This window comes from Balaenoptera musculus, chromosome 13 (assembly GCF_009873245.2).
Source record: "Balaenoptera musculus isolate JJ_BM4_2016_0621 chromosome 13, mBalMus1.pri.v3, whole genome shotgun sequence".
Taxonomy (NCBI): domain Eukaryota; kingdom Metazoa; phylum Chordata; class Mammalia; order Artiodactyla; family Balaenopteridae; genus Balaenoptera; species Balaenoptera musculus.
Genome location: NC_045797.1, coordinates 25942012 through 25959344, shown reverse-complemented (window position 1 = coordinate 25959344; position 17333 = coordinate 25942012). Strand labels below are relative to the sequence as shown.

Below are 17333 nucleotides of genomic sequence, written 5' to 3'. Positions count from 1 at the left end.
ACAGTTCTGTCCTGATGCTAGAGGCAGAATGGGGTGCCAGCTTCCTTGTCTTGTCAAGAAACTTTGTTTCTTCTCTGTGAAACTGCTCAGGTCCCTTAATTTTACCAAAAAGAAAAGAAAAGACCCTTTGGTTTTGCTCTTCCCTTAGTTCACCACTCTGTTTCCCTTTCCCTCCAAACTTCTTACAAGAATGATCTTGGACCCTCAAGTTTCTTACTTCCTGGAGTGAACTCTGAGGAGTGTGGGCTGCCTGGATCAGGGTCTTCTTCACGTTTGAAGATTCCCCACCCTTTGCATGTTGGTGGGAGGTTGAGCCCACCTCCAGTGTCAGAAGCTGAAAAGGCTTGCTTTCCTAGCTCCTTGGCAAACAAGGCACAGGCAGATGATCTAGACTCAGCCAGATGGATCTGCCTTGAACTTTGCATTGGGAGCAAGTGACGCTGAGAAGTGGGGCAGTGGCGTGTCCATTTTGGTAGCTGTGGCAGCAATGTCCAGTGTTCTGGGAGGTGTCAGTGTTATAGGCCACTGTCTCTGGAGTCCATGATGGTTGGTAGTCACTGTGTCTGCAACATGATCTGGGCTCTGGCCAGTCTTCCTCTTCCAGCCCATTTTCAGAAGCTGCTTCGTCAGTGTTCCCAGAAATTCTATGATTATCGCCATATCCTTTCACTAAATTCTTTTCTGCTCACATCGGCCTGGTCAGTATCTGTTGCTTACAACCGAGAGCCCTGATGGGTTCACCCGCCCCTCACAGTGTGGCTCCTGCCCTCCTGCTCCCATCTCTCCACTGGACAGCTTTCTGAGAAATCACATCCACTGCCTCTCTCAGTCCTCCACATGACCTGTCACCATAGCGATTGCAGGTTGACCATCCACTCCTTCCTCAAACTCCTCCTTTGTGTTTCATGGAACTGACCACCAGAGAAATCACTGGTCACTATTAGTTCTTAAGATCCCTCTCACCTCCCTAAGAAATAAAAGTATGTAGGTAAAACAACCTTGAGCCCCAGAGCTTTGGAGCAGCACAAATTTTAAATACTCTGTTCACATACGGTGCCCTCATTTTTTGGTTTAAAATTATTCTCTAACCCCACAGTGTGGGGGAGGGATTGGTGTCCTGCCAAGGCAGAACTGCCTTTTACATGGAATAGATTCACTAAGTTGTATCAGAGTTGAAAAGACAGGATAAAACAGAACTCCTGAGGCCCCAGGGCACCTCCGAAAGACCTAGACACCCCAGAGGACAGCTTTTAGTTGGTATAGTGAGGAAACACCTAAGTCCCAGAGGCAAGAAGAAGGCAGTGGTCAGCGAGAACAGAAAGACCACAGAATTAGATACATGTTGATTACTTGTGTGGAGCCTAATTGTCCTCCTCTTGAGGGTGGGCTGGACATAGTGATCTGCTTCTAAAGAACAGATTAAAGTGGAAGTGACAGTGTGCAGCTTCAGAGACTAGGTCATAAAAGGCACTGTGGCTTCCTCCTTGCTCTCTTGGATCGCTTGCTCTGGGGGAAGGTAGCTGCCATGTTGTGAGGACACTCAAGCAGCCTGTGGAGAGGTCCATGTGGTGAGGAGCCAAGGTCTCGTACCAACAGCCAATGAAGTAGGTCTGCCAGCAGCCCATAGAGAACTGAGCCTTCTGCCAAGACAAGAGCCATTCATCTTGGAAGTGGATCCTTCCAAGTCTGTCACAGCCAAGCCTTCAGAGAACTGTAGCCCCAGCTGACACCTTGACTGCAAATGGCTGGAACCACTCAGCTAGGCTACTCCTCAATTCCTGACCAATAGAAACTGTGAGATAATAAATGTTTGTTGTTTCCAGCCACGGAATTCTGGGGTGAATTTTTATGCAGCAATAGATAACTGATACACTTGTGCATTACTAGGAGGACACTGGGGATTACACATATTGAAGGAAGGGTTGAAGAGCCAAACTGCAGAAAGGACAGGGTTACAGCTAAATGTCAGGAACATGAACACCACTGCCACTGGGGCTCCTTGCCTCTCCTGTCTGCTTCTCTTTGCAGATCAGCTTTATTGTCTCCTACTGTAAATCAGCATTCACCACATGCTGCCAGTATACAACCAACTATACTGCCAGTAGCTCTTAATTTTTATATCTTAATGTGCAGATCATGAGAAGGACAGACTGTCCTTCCAACTTCCACTTCAAAGGATGCCAGGGAGGGCCTTTGATCGGCCTGTCATGAATCAGGAGCCACCTGGAGTCCAGGAGTCACAGTACACTGCAGCCTCTCTCTGGACTCTGGTTTGGAGTGGAGGGAGGAACAACTGCCAAAAGAAGTAGGGGTTCTATTCTCCAAAGCAGAGACTGGGGACGAAACAACAGGAATTCTCAACTGGAGGAGAAGATGAGTGGGAGAATAGGAAGAAAAGGCCTCATAGGAGTGTGGGGACACTAGAGAAACTGGGACTCTTGCCTCTGCTTCATCACACCCCCCACCCCAGAGGACTCTTCAGACCCAGTGAAATGTGTCAGTCCCACCACTTCACATGTCTGCTCCCAAATATGGCAAGAAGAACTTTTTAAAGTACCCCCCCCCCACACACCCTGTGAAACACACATATACAGTTGTTCTTACCCACAAACTAAAAGGCAAGTTGGGAGAGGAATAACAGGGTTTCTTTTTTAGTTGACTGAATAAGAAGAAATTGTTTCATGTTAGCAGCCACAGTACATACATTGCATCTGATACAGCCAACTCCTAGAGTTTAAGTGCTACTTACGGAAACTGCTGAATTAACATGAGACATTTTCTGAGTCAAAGGCCCTTTTGAAGACAATGTGCAGTTTTCCAGTGGAAAATCCAAAGCATCCTAGGGTAGGTGATTGCTAACTAGGCAAGTCAACCTAAGTAAGAGACACTGCCGGGTCCCAGGCCTGTTTTGTTCCATGGGTTCCTGTGGTGCCCCTCTCACCCCTGATGAGAGCACCCAACTAGCAGTTGTGGGACAGGCTGGCCTGCAACCTGGGAGGGGATTGGGGCCACAAAGCCCCCCCCCCCCAGACAATGGCAGTGAATCAATAGATTCCATTTCCTTTCATGGGAATCCAAACTGGAAAGGGTAAATGACCAAAGGACAGATAATGGCTGGTGGAAAGCTCTGGGAAAACAAATCTGGTTCAAATCGGGAAATACGGAGAGAATCAGTCAAGGAGAAGCAGAAGTTGAAAAAAAAACGGCCTGGGAGCTGTCATGAGGGGCACTGGCAAGTCCGAGCTAAGAGAAAGTCAGCACTAGGAAATAAAGAGCGATTCTCAACCTACTGCAAATCAGAACTACCTCAGGTATTTTAAAAATCCCCATACCTGGTCCCTCCCAGGTCTAAGAGACCAGCTAGTGAGGGGTCGGGAGAGTGGATTCCAGAGCCCAAGTTAAAGACAGACTCCCTTAGTGGCCCAGGAGTCGGGACCCACCCCCCACCCCAGACCCCTCACCTCTGCCCCCAGACGGGTGAGGCCTGCCCTGCCCACCCCCTTTTCCCTCTCGGGAGCTGCTGCACAGGGGGCAGTTGGCCAGCTCACCTCCGCCCCCACCGTCTAGGGGGAGCCACCCCCAGGCCCCTAATTGCGCAGAGTAAAGCGTGGCAGTGCGCGACGCCCCCGAGCCAGGTGCAGCCCCGACCTAACCTGGGCGGAGGGCACGCTGCCCTGGGCGGGATCCGCCCCGGGATCCAGGTCAAAGAGCAGGGCCTCCACCAGCCGCGACGCTCTCCGGGGAGCAGAGCCGGCCCGCCTTCCCGCCCTGCGCTTCCTCGCGACGACTCAGACACTCCGGCCGGCGCGCGGCGGAGACTCGGGCTGGGGTCCGCGGCCACGGCTCCGCGCCGCCGAAGACCCAGTTCCCCCCACCCCAACCTCTGCGGGGCTCCCGGCGGCCCTCGCCCGGCCGGCGGGGTCTCTGCTGCTCGCCCGGCGAGCCACGCTTTGGACGCCTTTTTATTTGCATTTGTTGGTGGGGTGAAGTCTGCCGTTAGGCACCTCATTTCACGGAACTGATCTCTTAGGCTGTGGTAAAATACCCTGACACTGTGAATTTATTTTTTTAAATTAATTACTTTATTTATTTTCGGCTGCATTGGGTCTTCGTTGCTGCGCGCGGGCTTTCTCTAGTTGCGGCAAGTCAGGGCTACTCTTCATTGCGGTGCGCGGGCTTCTCATTGCGGTGGCTTCTCGTTGCGGAGCACGGACTCTAGGCGCGCGGGCTTCAGTAGTTGTGGCTCCCGGGCTCTAGAGCGCAGGCTCAGTAGTTGTGGCGCACGGGCTTAGTTGCTCCGCAGCATGTGGGTCCCCTCCCCGGTCCAGGGCTCGAACATGTGTCCCTGCGTTGGCAGGCGGATTCTCAACCACTGCACACTGTGAATTTAAAAGAACATTTATGCACTTTAATTTTTTGAGGAAAATATAATATTAGAGAGGCGGATAAAAGGGTACAAGTAAAAGGTGCCAGATGGTTTCATTTCTTTTAGAATAAGAATAAAAACAAACAATCATGTTGACCTTTATTCAAATAGTTTATTCAGAACCCAAGTGTCTATAATAGTCTCATGTGTCTCATCCAGCAGGCAGCCTCTCCAGCAGTTATGAAAATAAAAAGGTCGTTAGGGAGCAGAATAATCAGCTAAACAAATGGATAAAAGAGTAAAAAGTTAAAACAACTGAAGTTCAAGTAATCACTTTAGGTTTTTGTTTTTGTTTTTTATAAGCAGTTTTTAGAACAGTTTATATTGAATATAACTGTTTTTAGAACAGCTTTAGATTTACAGAAAAAATGAGATAGTATGGAGAGTTCCTCTGTACCCCAGTTTCCCCTATTATTAACAGCTTACATTATTATGGCACATTTGTTAGTAAACCCCAATACTGATACAGTATTACAAAATAAAGCCCGGAGTTTATTCCGATTTCCATCGTTTTCCATAACGTCTTACCCAGGGATCCCCTCCACAGCACCACATTACTTTCAGTCGTACAGTCGCCTTAGGCTCCTCTCCCTCAAGACAGTTTCTCATAATTTCCTTGTTTTTGGTGACTCTTTAAATAGCAGTATATTCTGTGGGGCGAATTACAGATGTGTTTGATTGAAAGCACTTTTAAAAACAAAAACAAAACCACAAAAGGAGTCATAATCCAGTTGGCCAATTGAAAGTTATTCTAAACATTTTGGCAAACATTAAATAATCACATGTTAGACACCACACCGAAAAAGTGCCCTAGCATTATTAAAAAGAAAACAAGTGCCCTGAGTTTTGGACCTCAGGAAGTAACAGCTTCACCCAAACAGGAGGAGTTTAAAGAAATGCATCGTCTGGGGTGAGGTTTGGTAGATTTATAAACAAGGTTAGGGAGGAAAGACTTCAACACACACATTATTAACCTGTAAGTGAAACGGCAGAACACGTTTCGGGGCTTAGTAGAGCATAGGTTCTTCTGTCTCCGCGCAGAAAGAATTCAGTGAGAGGCAGAATGACAGGTAAGGAAAGAGTTTATTAGACTAGGACCCTTGTGAGGGGGTACAAGCAGGCAGGCAAGGGAGTGCCACGCCGAAAGCTAGGCGGGCTACACTTTTATAATCAAAGGAAAAGCGGGGAGAGAAAGAAGACCACCTTCTTCCTCATTCTTTTTTTTTTTTTTTTTTTAAGAAGTTTGAACACTAAGACCTTGAGCTCTTAGCGGTCTTCTCTCTCCTAGGGGCATTTGCTTTTTTTTTTTTTTTTTTTTTAAATTTTATTTATTTATTTATTTATTTTTGGCTGTGTTGGATCTTCGTTTCTACGCGAGGGCTTTCTCTAGTTGCAGCGAGCAGGGGCCACTCTTCATCGCGGTGCGCGGGCCTCTCACTATCGCGGCCTCTCTTGTTGCGGAGCACAGGCTCCAGACACGCAGGCTCAGTAGCTGTGGCTCACGGGCCTAGTTGCTCCGCGGCATGTGGGATCCTCCCAGACCAGGGCTCGAACCCGTGTCCCCTGCATTGGCAGGCAGATTCTCAATCACTGCGCCACCAGGGAAGCCCCTTCCTCATACTTGAGTAGATGTCAAACTTCCATCATCAGCTCCTCCTCCATGTCGGGCAGGGGAGTTTTCTTGTCCCTACATGGTCAAACTGGGACTGTCATGGCACAATGGAAATGGCAAAAAGGCAGTAACATATACTAAAATATGGTAAATCATCTCAGGTATAATGTCATCTTTTCCCTATATTTTTGTTTTTAATATGCTCAAAGGAGCATGTCCTAGGACTCATTAACTTACTGACCTCACTGGGCAGGATGCAGGTCTCAGTTCACCATTGTTTTATTGTTTGGGGGCATGTCTCATGCTTCTGTTGCATGGTTTTGTTGCTAAGCAAGCCTGCCTTCTTGAGTGATCATTAACTTACAGGGGTCTCCCATACTTTTTTTTCTACTTACAATCTCCTAGTGGGATTAACTATTTAATCACCTACTTTGTCCCTTCACTGTGTCCCTATCATAAGTGTGTTATTATTAACCTGTAAAATAAAGGAAGAAAACTTTATAATCAGGCTGAGATTTTTCTTCTTTTATTCAACAGAGAACTGTTGGAAGAAAAGAATGTCTTGGGTGGAAAAGGAAATTCCTGATGCTTTGGAAATTGTTCAATACTTTTTCTAATACTTCAGGCACTGACTAAAGGAACTGCAGCTACAAAATACCTTGAACTGTTTAGTCAGTGTCCCATATCTTTATCTGTTTTTGGAGTGGAGGCTACGGCTTAAAATAATGATCATAAGTTTATACACACAACACTTGCTCTATACAAACAAATCGAGCTATTTTCTGAATCAAATCTGCACAATCCTAAAGAAAAAAAAAACTTCAAAAAACAGGATGTTTTTCAAGGCAGGCTTTTTAAAAGCTAATGTTGACTTGGCCTGTTCTAGGCTTTTTCTGGTAGTTAACAATTTGGAAGTGAGCTCATAATCTGACATAAGAAGGTCAGATTATAATACCTTTGGTCTCCCATTCATTTGGTTAAATGCCAGAAGCAGTTAGTCTACTAGTTTAATGAGCATTACGGCTCATTAAAACAAATCTCCATCATTTAAGGGTCAGTTAATTTTCTTGATGCAATACTTGAAAAGGAGAACTGAAGGAAACAATCCCCTGAAGAGGTCTGGATCAAGATAGGTGGCTTTATCAATATCATGTCAGTAAAGGCATAATAATGCAAAAGAAATTTTAATTATAAAATTAAAAAAATTATATATGTAGTTGTAAGTTGGGCTGTCATTAAGTACAGTCCGCTATAGCTCACTCTGGTAGCCAGTGTAAAATGTAAGCTGACTGCAGCTAACTTACCTTGAAACACAGGCCATCCAGAGCAACAAGTATGAGTCCCTCCTGCCATTTTCTGATCCTCTGATATGAGCTTATGAAATGAGCCCATAAAGTAGAGGCAAGAAGCTAATTTTCCTATCTAAAAGTAGGAAAGACATGAATAAATATTTTTCAAAGCCAAAAAAAAAAAAAGGGTATGTCTCAACCTGACACCTTCCTTCTGACCCATTTATAGCTGGGTCTTTATTGAGCATCATCAAACACTGGATTTGGTGGCTGACTATGCATGTGACCAGTTTCACTATCCACCCTCCTGCTTCAGTGCCAATTTAAGAATGCAAATCCTATGTGGCCAGATTTCTTTAAAGATGGTGAGAAATGTTTATTTTATTCTGGCTAAAGTTAATCACATTTTCTGAAGTGGGCCCTTACATTTACTACTTTTTAAAAATTTCAGTAAACTAAAAATTCAGATCTTAAAGATGGGAATGATTTAAAAATCTACCCTTTGGAAACAGTATGCTGTGCTCTTAGTCTGTGTATGACTGTAGTTATCACCACACTGCATTCAAATTATAGCCCAGCCTGGGGAAGTGTGAGCTGAATACAGCTGCTCCTGCCACCAAACCTCCAGCTGAAACAGAACCTAGGTGACTGAGAAGTGGACACGTGCTGTTTTCATGTAAGTGTGTCTGTACATCACTAGACTATCTGATCTGCAATTGGTGGAGAGCTCAACTGGTGCCATATGTAAAAATCAACAGGTTAATTGACCAAACTTTTACAGATTTCAATTAGTTGTTTGGGATCAAATAGACAGGCTGGGATAATCATGATGAACTAGCCATGATCTTAACCACATTTAAGCGTTTAGTACCAATATAAGTATTTTCTTATTTACTTCTTTACTCAAGTAGGGTGAGATTTTATTTTGTTCATGATTTCCTCTAAGTGAGTAGTGGTAAAGTTTAACAAACTAGCATAGTTCAATTTATTAAGTTACAAAATGTAACATTAGAATATGCTTCAATTTGTGGCAGACACTGTATATAAAGAAGAGATCAGGGCTTCCCTGGTGGTACAGTGGTTGAGAATCCGCCTGCCAATGCAGGGGACACGGGTTCGAGCCCTAGTCTGGGAAGATCCCACATGCCACAGAGTAAGTAAGCCCGTGCGCCACAACTACTGAGCCTGCGCGCCTAGAGCCCGTGCTCCACAGCAAGAGAAGCCACTGCAATGAGAAGCCCGCACACCGCAACGAAGAGTAGCCCCCGCTGGCCACAACTGGAGAAAAGCCCGCGCGCAGCAACTAAGACCCAGTGCAGCCAAAATAAATAAATTAATTAATTAATTAAAAGAAGAGATCAGGAGAGAGCAGAAGCACCCTCAAGATGCTGTGCTTTTTGATTCAGAAATAATGGTGAGAAGGTAGAATCCAACTTTTTTGTTATTTATAGATGCTGCCAAAGGAAGAAATGTTTATCAGATTTCAAATACTGTAAGTTGTAAATTGGTAGTTGGCAGCTTTGAATGTAAAACTTCAACTTAGCAGGAGAAACCTGACTAAGTCAAAACTCAAGGAAAGGAAAGTCAAGGAAAATTCAGGGGTATGATGCCTAAAAGCTCACTATGTGGCTGTATAAAAATATGTATTGTGGTGCTATCTAACCATCCAGTACTTTGAAGAACTTCCTGTAATAGCCACAGTTGTGGGTAGAAACAACTGTGTTTCAACAAACTCCAGTGTTGAGATTTTTTTTTTTAAGTTTTTAAAGTAATATTAAATACGGGCATACCTTGTTTTATCTCTCCACTTTATTGTGCTTCACAGATACTGCATTATTAGCAAATTGAAGGTTTGTCGCAACCCTGCATTGAGAAAATCTATAGGCACGATTTTCCTAACAGCATTTGCTCACTTTGTGTCTCTGTGTCACATTTTAGTAGTTCTTGCAATATTTCAAAATTTTTCATTATTACTGTATTTGTTATGCTGACCTGTGATTACTGTGATCCTTGATGTTACTATTTTTAAAAAATTTTTATTGGGAGTATAGTTGATTTAAAATATTGTGTTAGCTTCTGCTGTGCAGCAAAGTGAATCAGTTATAGATATACATATATCCACTCTTTTAAAAATTCTTTTCCAATATAGGTCATTACAGAGTATTGAGAAGAGTTCCCTGTGCTATACAATATGTCCTTATTAGTTATCTATTTTATATAGTAGTGTGTGTATGTCAATCACAATCTCCCAATTTATCCCTCCCCCCTTTCCCTCCTGGCAACCATAAGTTTGTTTTCTACATCCGTTACTCTTCTTCTGTTTTGTAAATAAGTTCATTTGTACCCTTTTTTTTTAGATTCCACATATAAGCGATATCATATGATATTTGGTTTTCTCTGACTTACTTCACTCAGTATGACAATCTCTAGATCCATCCATGTTGCTGCAAATGACATTATTTCATTCTTTTTTATGGCTGAGTTGATGTTACCATTGTAATTGCTTTGGGGAGCCACGAACTGCACCCATTTAAGACAGCAAACTAAAAAAACTAAATGTTGTGTGTCTTCTGACTGCTCCACCTACCGGCTGTTCCCTGTCTCTCTCCCTCTCCTTGGTCCTCCCTATTCCGAGACACAACAATATTGAAATTAGACCAGTTATTAACCCTACGGTGGCCTCTAAGTGTTCAAGTGAAAGGCAGAGTCACACATCTCTCACTTTAAATCAAAAGCTAGAGATGATTAAGTTTAGTGAGGAAGACATGCCAAAACCCAAGATAGGCTGAAAGCTGGGCCTCTTGTGCCAGTTAGCCAAGTTGTGAATGCAAAGGCAAAGTTCTTGAAGGAAATTGAAAGTGCTACTCCAGTGAACACACAAATGATAAGAAAGTGAAACAGCCTTATTCTGATATGGAGAAAGTTTTAGCGGTCTGGATAGAAGATCAAACCAGCCACAACATTCCCTTAAACCAAAGCCTAATCCAGAGCAAAGCCCTAACCGTCTTCAATTCTATGAAAGCTGAGAGAAGTGAGGAAGCTGCAGAAGAAAAGTTTGAAGCTAGCAGAGGTTGGTTCAGGAGGTTTAAGGAAAGAAATCATCTCCATAATATAAAAGTGCAAGGGGAAGCAGCAAGTGCTGACGTAGAAGCTACAGCAAGTTATCCAGATCTAGCTAAGATAATTCATGAAGGTGGCTACACCAAACAACAGATTTTCAGTGTAAATGAAGCAGTCTTCTATTGGAAGAAGATGCCATTTAGGACTTTCATAGCTAGAGAGGAGAAATCAATGCCTAGTTTCAGAGCTTCAAAGACTCTCTTGCTAGGGGCTAATGCATCTGGTGGCTTTATGGTGAAACCAGTGCTCATTTACCATTCTGAAAATCCTAGGGTCCTTAAGAATTATGCTAGATCTACTCTGCCTGTGCTCTGCAAATGGAACAATAAAGCCTGGATGACAGCACAGCTATTTACTACATGGTTTCCTGAATATTTTAGGCCCACTGTTGAAACCAACTGCTATTAAAAAAAAAATAGATTCCTTTCAAAATATTATTATTCATTGACAATGCATGTGGTCACCCAAGAACTCTGATGGAGATGTACAATGAGATTAATGCTTTTTTCATGCCTGCTAACACAACATCCATTCTGCAGTCTACGGATCAAGGGGTAATTTTGACTCTCAAGTGTTAGTATTTAAGAAATACATTTTGCATTTTGTTAGGCATAGTTGATTTTAACTAAACAAGAGAAACTTGGCAATATCTATTAAAATTAAAATTCAGATAGAAAAAGAGGATTACATTTTGTAAGGCTAAAGCTGCCATAGATAGTGATTCCTCTGATGGATCTGGGCGAAGTCATTTGAAAACCCTCTGAATTGGAAAGGATTCACCATTCTAGATGCCATTAAGAACATTCATGATTCATGGGAAGAGGTCAAAATATCAATATTAATGGGAGTTTGGAAGAAGTTGATTCCAACCCTCACAGGTGATTTTGAGGGGTTCAAGACTTTCATGGAGGAAACAACGGCAGATGTGGTGGAAAGAGCAAGAGAACTAGAATTAGAAGTGGAGCCTGAGGATGTGACTGAATTGCTGTAATGTCATGATAAAACTTTTCACAGATGAGGAGTTGCTTCTTATTGATGAGCAAAGAAAGTGGTTTCTTGAGATGGAACCTACTCCTGGTGAAGATCTGTAAAGATTCTTGAGATAACAGCAAAGAATCTAGAATATTACACAGACTTAGTTGATTGATAAAGCAACAGCAGGTTTGAGAGAATTGACTCCAATTTTGAAAGAAGTTCTACTGTGGATAAAATGCTACCAAACAGCACGGCTACAGAGAAATTGTCCATGAAATGAAGAGTCAATTGATGTGGCACACTTCATTGTCTTATTTTAAGAAATTTCCAGAGCCACCCCAACCTTCAGCAACCACCATGCTGATCAGTCAGTAGCCATCAACATTTGGGCAAGACCCTCCACCAGCAAAAAGACTGACTTGCTGAAGGCTCAGACAATGGTTAGTATTTTTTAGCAATAAAGTATTTTTAAAAATTAAGGTGTGGGACTTCCCTGGCGGTCCAGTGGTTAAGACTCTGTGCTTCCAATGCAGGGGGCGGGGGTTCGATCCCTGGTTGGGGAACTAAGATCCCACATCCCGCACAGTGCAACCAAAAAAAAAAAAAAAAAAAAAAATTAAGGTATATATGTTGTTCTTTCAGACATAATGCTATTGCACACTTACTACAGTATAATGTAAACATAACTTTTATATGTGCTGGGAAACCAAAGAAATTCGTGTGACTTTATTATCATATTCACTTTATTGCAGTGGTCTGGAACCAAACTTGCAATGTCTCCAAGGTATGCCTGTATACATCTTAGCACCTTTGGCATTTTTGTCCAAATAGACTTTGACAAATAAAGTAGGAATATAACCCTTTTCATCTTCATTTCTCCAAATGCAGAATCACCTTCATTTTCCTCTATAACATACAATGTTTCTGCTTCAACTGCTGAAAGAATTCCTTCATTCTGATCTTCAAATATGTAGAGAGTTTTACAAGTCCCTGTGGCAAGGGGGGAAGATGTTCCTTGTCATCGAATTTATTACTAAAAGTCATGACCAGACCTGCACCTCACTCTCCTGACTTTGCTCCTCTGTGTAACTGGTGTCTGTATTCTTCCAGTCTTGTGCACAGTTATTTGGGACTGAGATTTTTGTGCATTACACTCTGTTGTCAGACCTCTTCACTTGGTGCTGGGAGCCTGCCTTCAACCTCAGCCAGCCAGACTACAAGGTTCTGGGCCTCTCGTCACAGTTTTCCTACGTATATGTATATATGTATATGAAACTCTCTCTCTCTCTCTCTGTCTCTCTGTCTCTCTCTCTCTCTCTCTCTATATATATATATATATATACATTCATATAGTTAATTTGTGACCCAAACTGGCTGGGTCTCCCATTTGAGGATTCTTTAGACAGTCACTCTTCATCTTTGTTATACCATCTCTGATCCATCTCCATCTGGATTTCTTTATTTAATTCATTGACTTTCTTTATATAGCTTTTTCCTTCTTTGTTGAGATGAAAGATTGCTGAAACCCTCTGGTGTTGCCCTCCCCCCCACAACCATGCTTAAGGTTTTTAAAGTGAATTTGGGGTTTGAAGATCATGAACTCATTGAAGCAATGAGTTCCCTTTACTGTGTGGGAGACATTTATTTTTATGAACAGCCATAACTTTCCTTTGGATTTGCTATCAGATTTGACCTCTGTTTTGTCTACTCTGGAATTTTAAACACTATGATCAGACACAGTACACTTCATTGGCTGAGTGTCTTCCTCAGATGTCTCCAGGAGGCTCAAACTCTGACTTGAAAGTTTCTGTTACCAGCTATGACATTTATCTGATCATTGATTCAGCTGCCTTAACTATGGTATCCAAGCATTTCCCACTGATTACTATTGCCTGTTGATCAACATCTGCATGTCTTCATTGATCCTCCAATTCTCACTGTCCTTCTTTCTTCCATCTCTTGTATTTTCTGAAGGATGTTGGATATATGAGGATGGTAATATTCTTGCAGGTCCTGGTCCAATTTCTTGAAGACTTGGCGAGTAATCTGCTTTGCTGTCCTCTGCTATTGATGACACTTTTGAGTTTGTTGGTGTGCCTTTTCAACACCTACCTTTTAAACACTCATGTCAGCATGATTTTTTTTTTCCCAAAATACTGCTGTGTTCTGTCAGTCTTTTGGAATCTCACACATACCGTCGTTTACTTGATTTACGTTGCTTCCATCAAGTGTCTACCGGTGGCTCTCTTCTGTGCATCACAAAAAGCACGATTTCCACTCCTGCTCTGGTCTTGAACACAGCCTGCTAACTCCATAAATTCATGGTGCCCAGCGTGACCGCTCATTTCGCTCACAGGGTGGGAAGAAACGCTTTACATGACGAATATACTTGTATTCTTCCTCCTTTCAGTTCTTTTTAGGTTGGTACTTCTTCAAAAGATTCCTGAGTTGCTTTGTAAAGCTGAGTTCAATCTCTGTCGTTTCCCTGACAAATGTGATGTATTTCTCAAGAATACCAATTCCTCACTGCTTGTGTTTTCCTAAGTCGAACGGATCCCCGAGCTCGGTGCCCGAGTCCGGGCGCAGGGGCGGTTAGAGGCTCCCCGCTGCGGGCACGCCGCCCGCGTCCTGCTGGGTCTCCCCCACGGCCCCCCCTCCCGGTAGATCCGCACCAAGATCGCTCCACCCACCGCCCGCCGAGGGCTCTTGTGTGCTTTAGTTTGTAAATGACCGGGATGTTCTCCCGAGTCCGGAAGCGCGCGCTCAAGCTTTGTCCAGGCGAATGGCGCACAGGCCCGGAGGGAAAGACCGAGGGGTATGGACGTCGCCTGTCAACGCTACCCTGGCCCTGGCCCTAGCAGGATGGAGCGCCCCAGAGGGAGGTCTCTGGGATGCAGCATCCTCGGAGGAGCCCGGAGGTCCAAGAGGCCCTCTCATGTAAGAAAGGAGGCGGCCCATGGGTGGCCCCAGAGCGCTTCTGGTAACAGGGCCCCTGGAACACTACTGGGCCTTCCTGCTGGCACCTCAAGCCTGACTTACCTCTGCCTCCTAATTCCATTCTCTGTCGGCCACCCATAAACCAGACTGTACCGCCCAACCTTCTCGCCCTCTTCTGGTAGAGGTGGACCAGACACATTCAGTCCATACGGGCAAAATAAATGTTAAGCCAAAGCCAAGCATAGAATGGAATGCCATCATCTGAGAATTAACTTCAGAGATAATTAACGTCAGTAATCTGATATTTTATGGTTAACAATTCAACTAAAAAACTTAAAATTATATACTAGGTTGTACAGACAATATCTCAGATGTATCAGGCTTAGATCGTTCCTGTGGTCCTTATGTTACACATTTGTGGAATGAAAAAATGTTTATGTTCACGTCATGCTATCGCATCATTGTTATCATTAACTTTAATTCACGAAGGAGATTTTTCAGTAAAATTTTCTAGAGGGAACTTTGTTCCTAGGATTCGTAGCTTGAATAGACATTTAAAAAACCCTTTGTTTTTTGCTAAAAAAATAGTTGGCAGACTATAAGCTATCTTTTGTTTGTTTAAAATTTTAGCTTCCTCAAAAAGTCAGAAAAAGAACTACAAAATTAACCAAATAAAGAACACGGAAGGAAATGATAAGCATAAAAGCATAAATTAATGAAGTAGGAAACAAAAGATAGTGAAAATAATAAATCAAAATGCTGGTTCTTTTGGAAAAAATTAACAAGATCAACAAACCAGTAGCTAAACTAATTAAGAAAAAAGGGAAGAAAGCACAAAAATACAAAATATAAAGGGGCATAGGGGAAATAACCACTGGAACAGAGGAAACTAAAAAACTATATGAGACTATTTTGTACAACTTTATGCAAATAAATTTCAAACCACAGATAAAATCAATAATTTCAGAGGAGAATACAGTTTCCCAAAATTGACCCTCATGGAGAGAGAAAACATTAACAGACCAATCTCCATAAAATAATAGAGAAATTTATCAAATAAATACACCATATATAGGGGAATTCTATCAAATCCTTAAACACCACATAAGCCTAATACTACACAAATTATTCCAGGGTCTAAAAGATGAAAGAAAATAGCCATATCCTTTTGCAAAGCAAGTATATCAATTAATATAAATTAATAAAATTAAACCTGTTTTAAAAATCCTAAGGGATCCACAAAGAACTATTAGAACTAGTAAATGAGTTCAGCAAGGTTGCAGGATACAAGATCAATATACAAAAATCAGTTGTACTTCTATACACTGACAGTGAATAATCTGAAAATAAAATTAGAACAATTCCACATACAATAGCATAAAAAGAATAAAATACTTAAGAATAAATTTCCCAAAATGAGTTTAGGATTTGTACACTGAAAACCACAAAACATTATTGAAAGAAATTGAAGAAGATCTAAACAAATGGAAAGACACCACCTGTTCATGTATTAGAATAGTGTTAAGATGGCAGTACTCTCCAAATTGATCTATAGATGCAACACAATCTCTATCAGAATTCCAGCTGCCTTTTTTTGCCAAAATTGACAAGCTGATTCTAAAATTCATATGGAAATGTAAGGGGCCTAGATTAGCCAAAACAGTATTGAAAAAAAGGAATGAAGTTGGAGAATTTGTACTTCCCAATTTCAAAACTTACTACAAGGCTACAGTAATCAAGACAATGAGGTACTGGTATAAGGATAGAAATAGAGATTAATGGAATAGAATTGAAAGTTCAGAACCAAACCTTTACATTTATGGCCAGTTGATTTTCAACAAGGGTGCCAAGACAATTCAAGGTGGAAAGAATAGTCTTTTCAACAAATATCGCTGGGACAACTGGATATCCAGATGTACAGTAATAATTGGACTCCTTCCTCACCCTGTACAGAAAAATTAATTCAAAATCTATCATAGACCTAAGTGTAAGAGCTAAAATTATAAAACTCTTAGAAGAAAACATGGAAGTAAATTTCTGTGACCTTAGGTTAGACAAAGCCTTCTGATATATGACACTAAAAGCAAGTGAGAAAAGAAAAATAAATTGGAATCCATCAAAATGAAAAACTTTTGTGCTTCAAAGACACCATCAAGAAAGTGAAAATACAATTCAAAAGTGGGAGAAAAAAATTGTAAATAAAAGACCTGGACCTATGTCTCACACCATACACAAGAAAAATATGCAAACGATCAGAGGTCTAAATGTTAAAGATGTAATCACACAAGTAGTAGAAGAAAGCTTATATAAAGAATTCATACAACTCAACAATAAATACAGATAACCCAATTTAAAAATAGGCAAAAGATTTGAATATCTCCAAAGAAGATATACAGATTGCCAAAAGCACATGAAAAGATTCTCAACAAGATTAGCCATTAAGAAAATGAATATCAAAACTACCATGAAATAGCACTTCACACCCACTAGCGTTGCTAGAATAAAAAACATGAACAATAACAAGTTTGGAGAGAATGTGGAGACATTGGAACTCTTATACATGGTGGTGGTGCAGCTGCTTTGGAAAACTGTCTGACAGTTTCTCAAACAGTTAAACATAGAGTTACCATATGACCCAGCAATTCCACTCCTAAGTATCTACCCAAGAGAAGTAAAAACATATGCGGACACAAAATCTTGTACACGAATGTTCATAGCTTTGTTCACAATAGCCAAAAAGTAGAAACAATACAAATGTCCATCAACTGATGAATGGGTAAACAAAATGTGGTATATTTATACAATGGAATACTATTAAGCCATAAAAAGAAATGAAGTACTAATACATGTGACAATGTGAATGAACCTTGAAATCATTATGTCAAGTGAAAGAAGCCAGACACACATATTATATGATTCCATTTACATGAAAATTCCTGAGTAGGCAAATTCTTAGAAAAGGAGAGTAGATAGG

General features: G+C 41.8%; 1 pseudogene; it reads right to left on the bottom strand.

The window, feature by feature from the left end:
* Positions 1-2960: 2960 nt before the first annotated feature.
* On the bottom strand, positions 2961-14014 carry LOC118906337 (annotated as a pseudogene).
* Positions 14015-17333: the final 3319 nt, after the last annotated feature.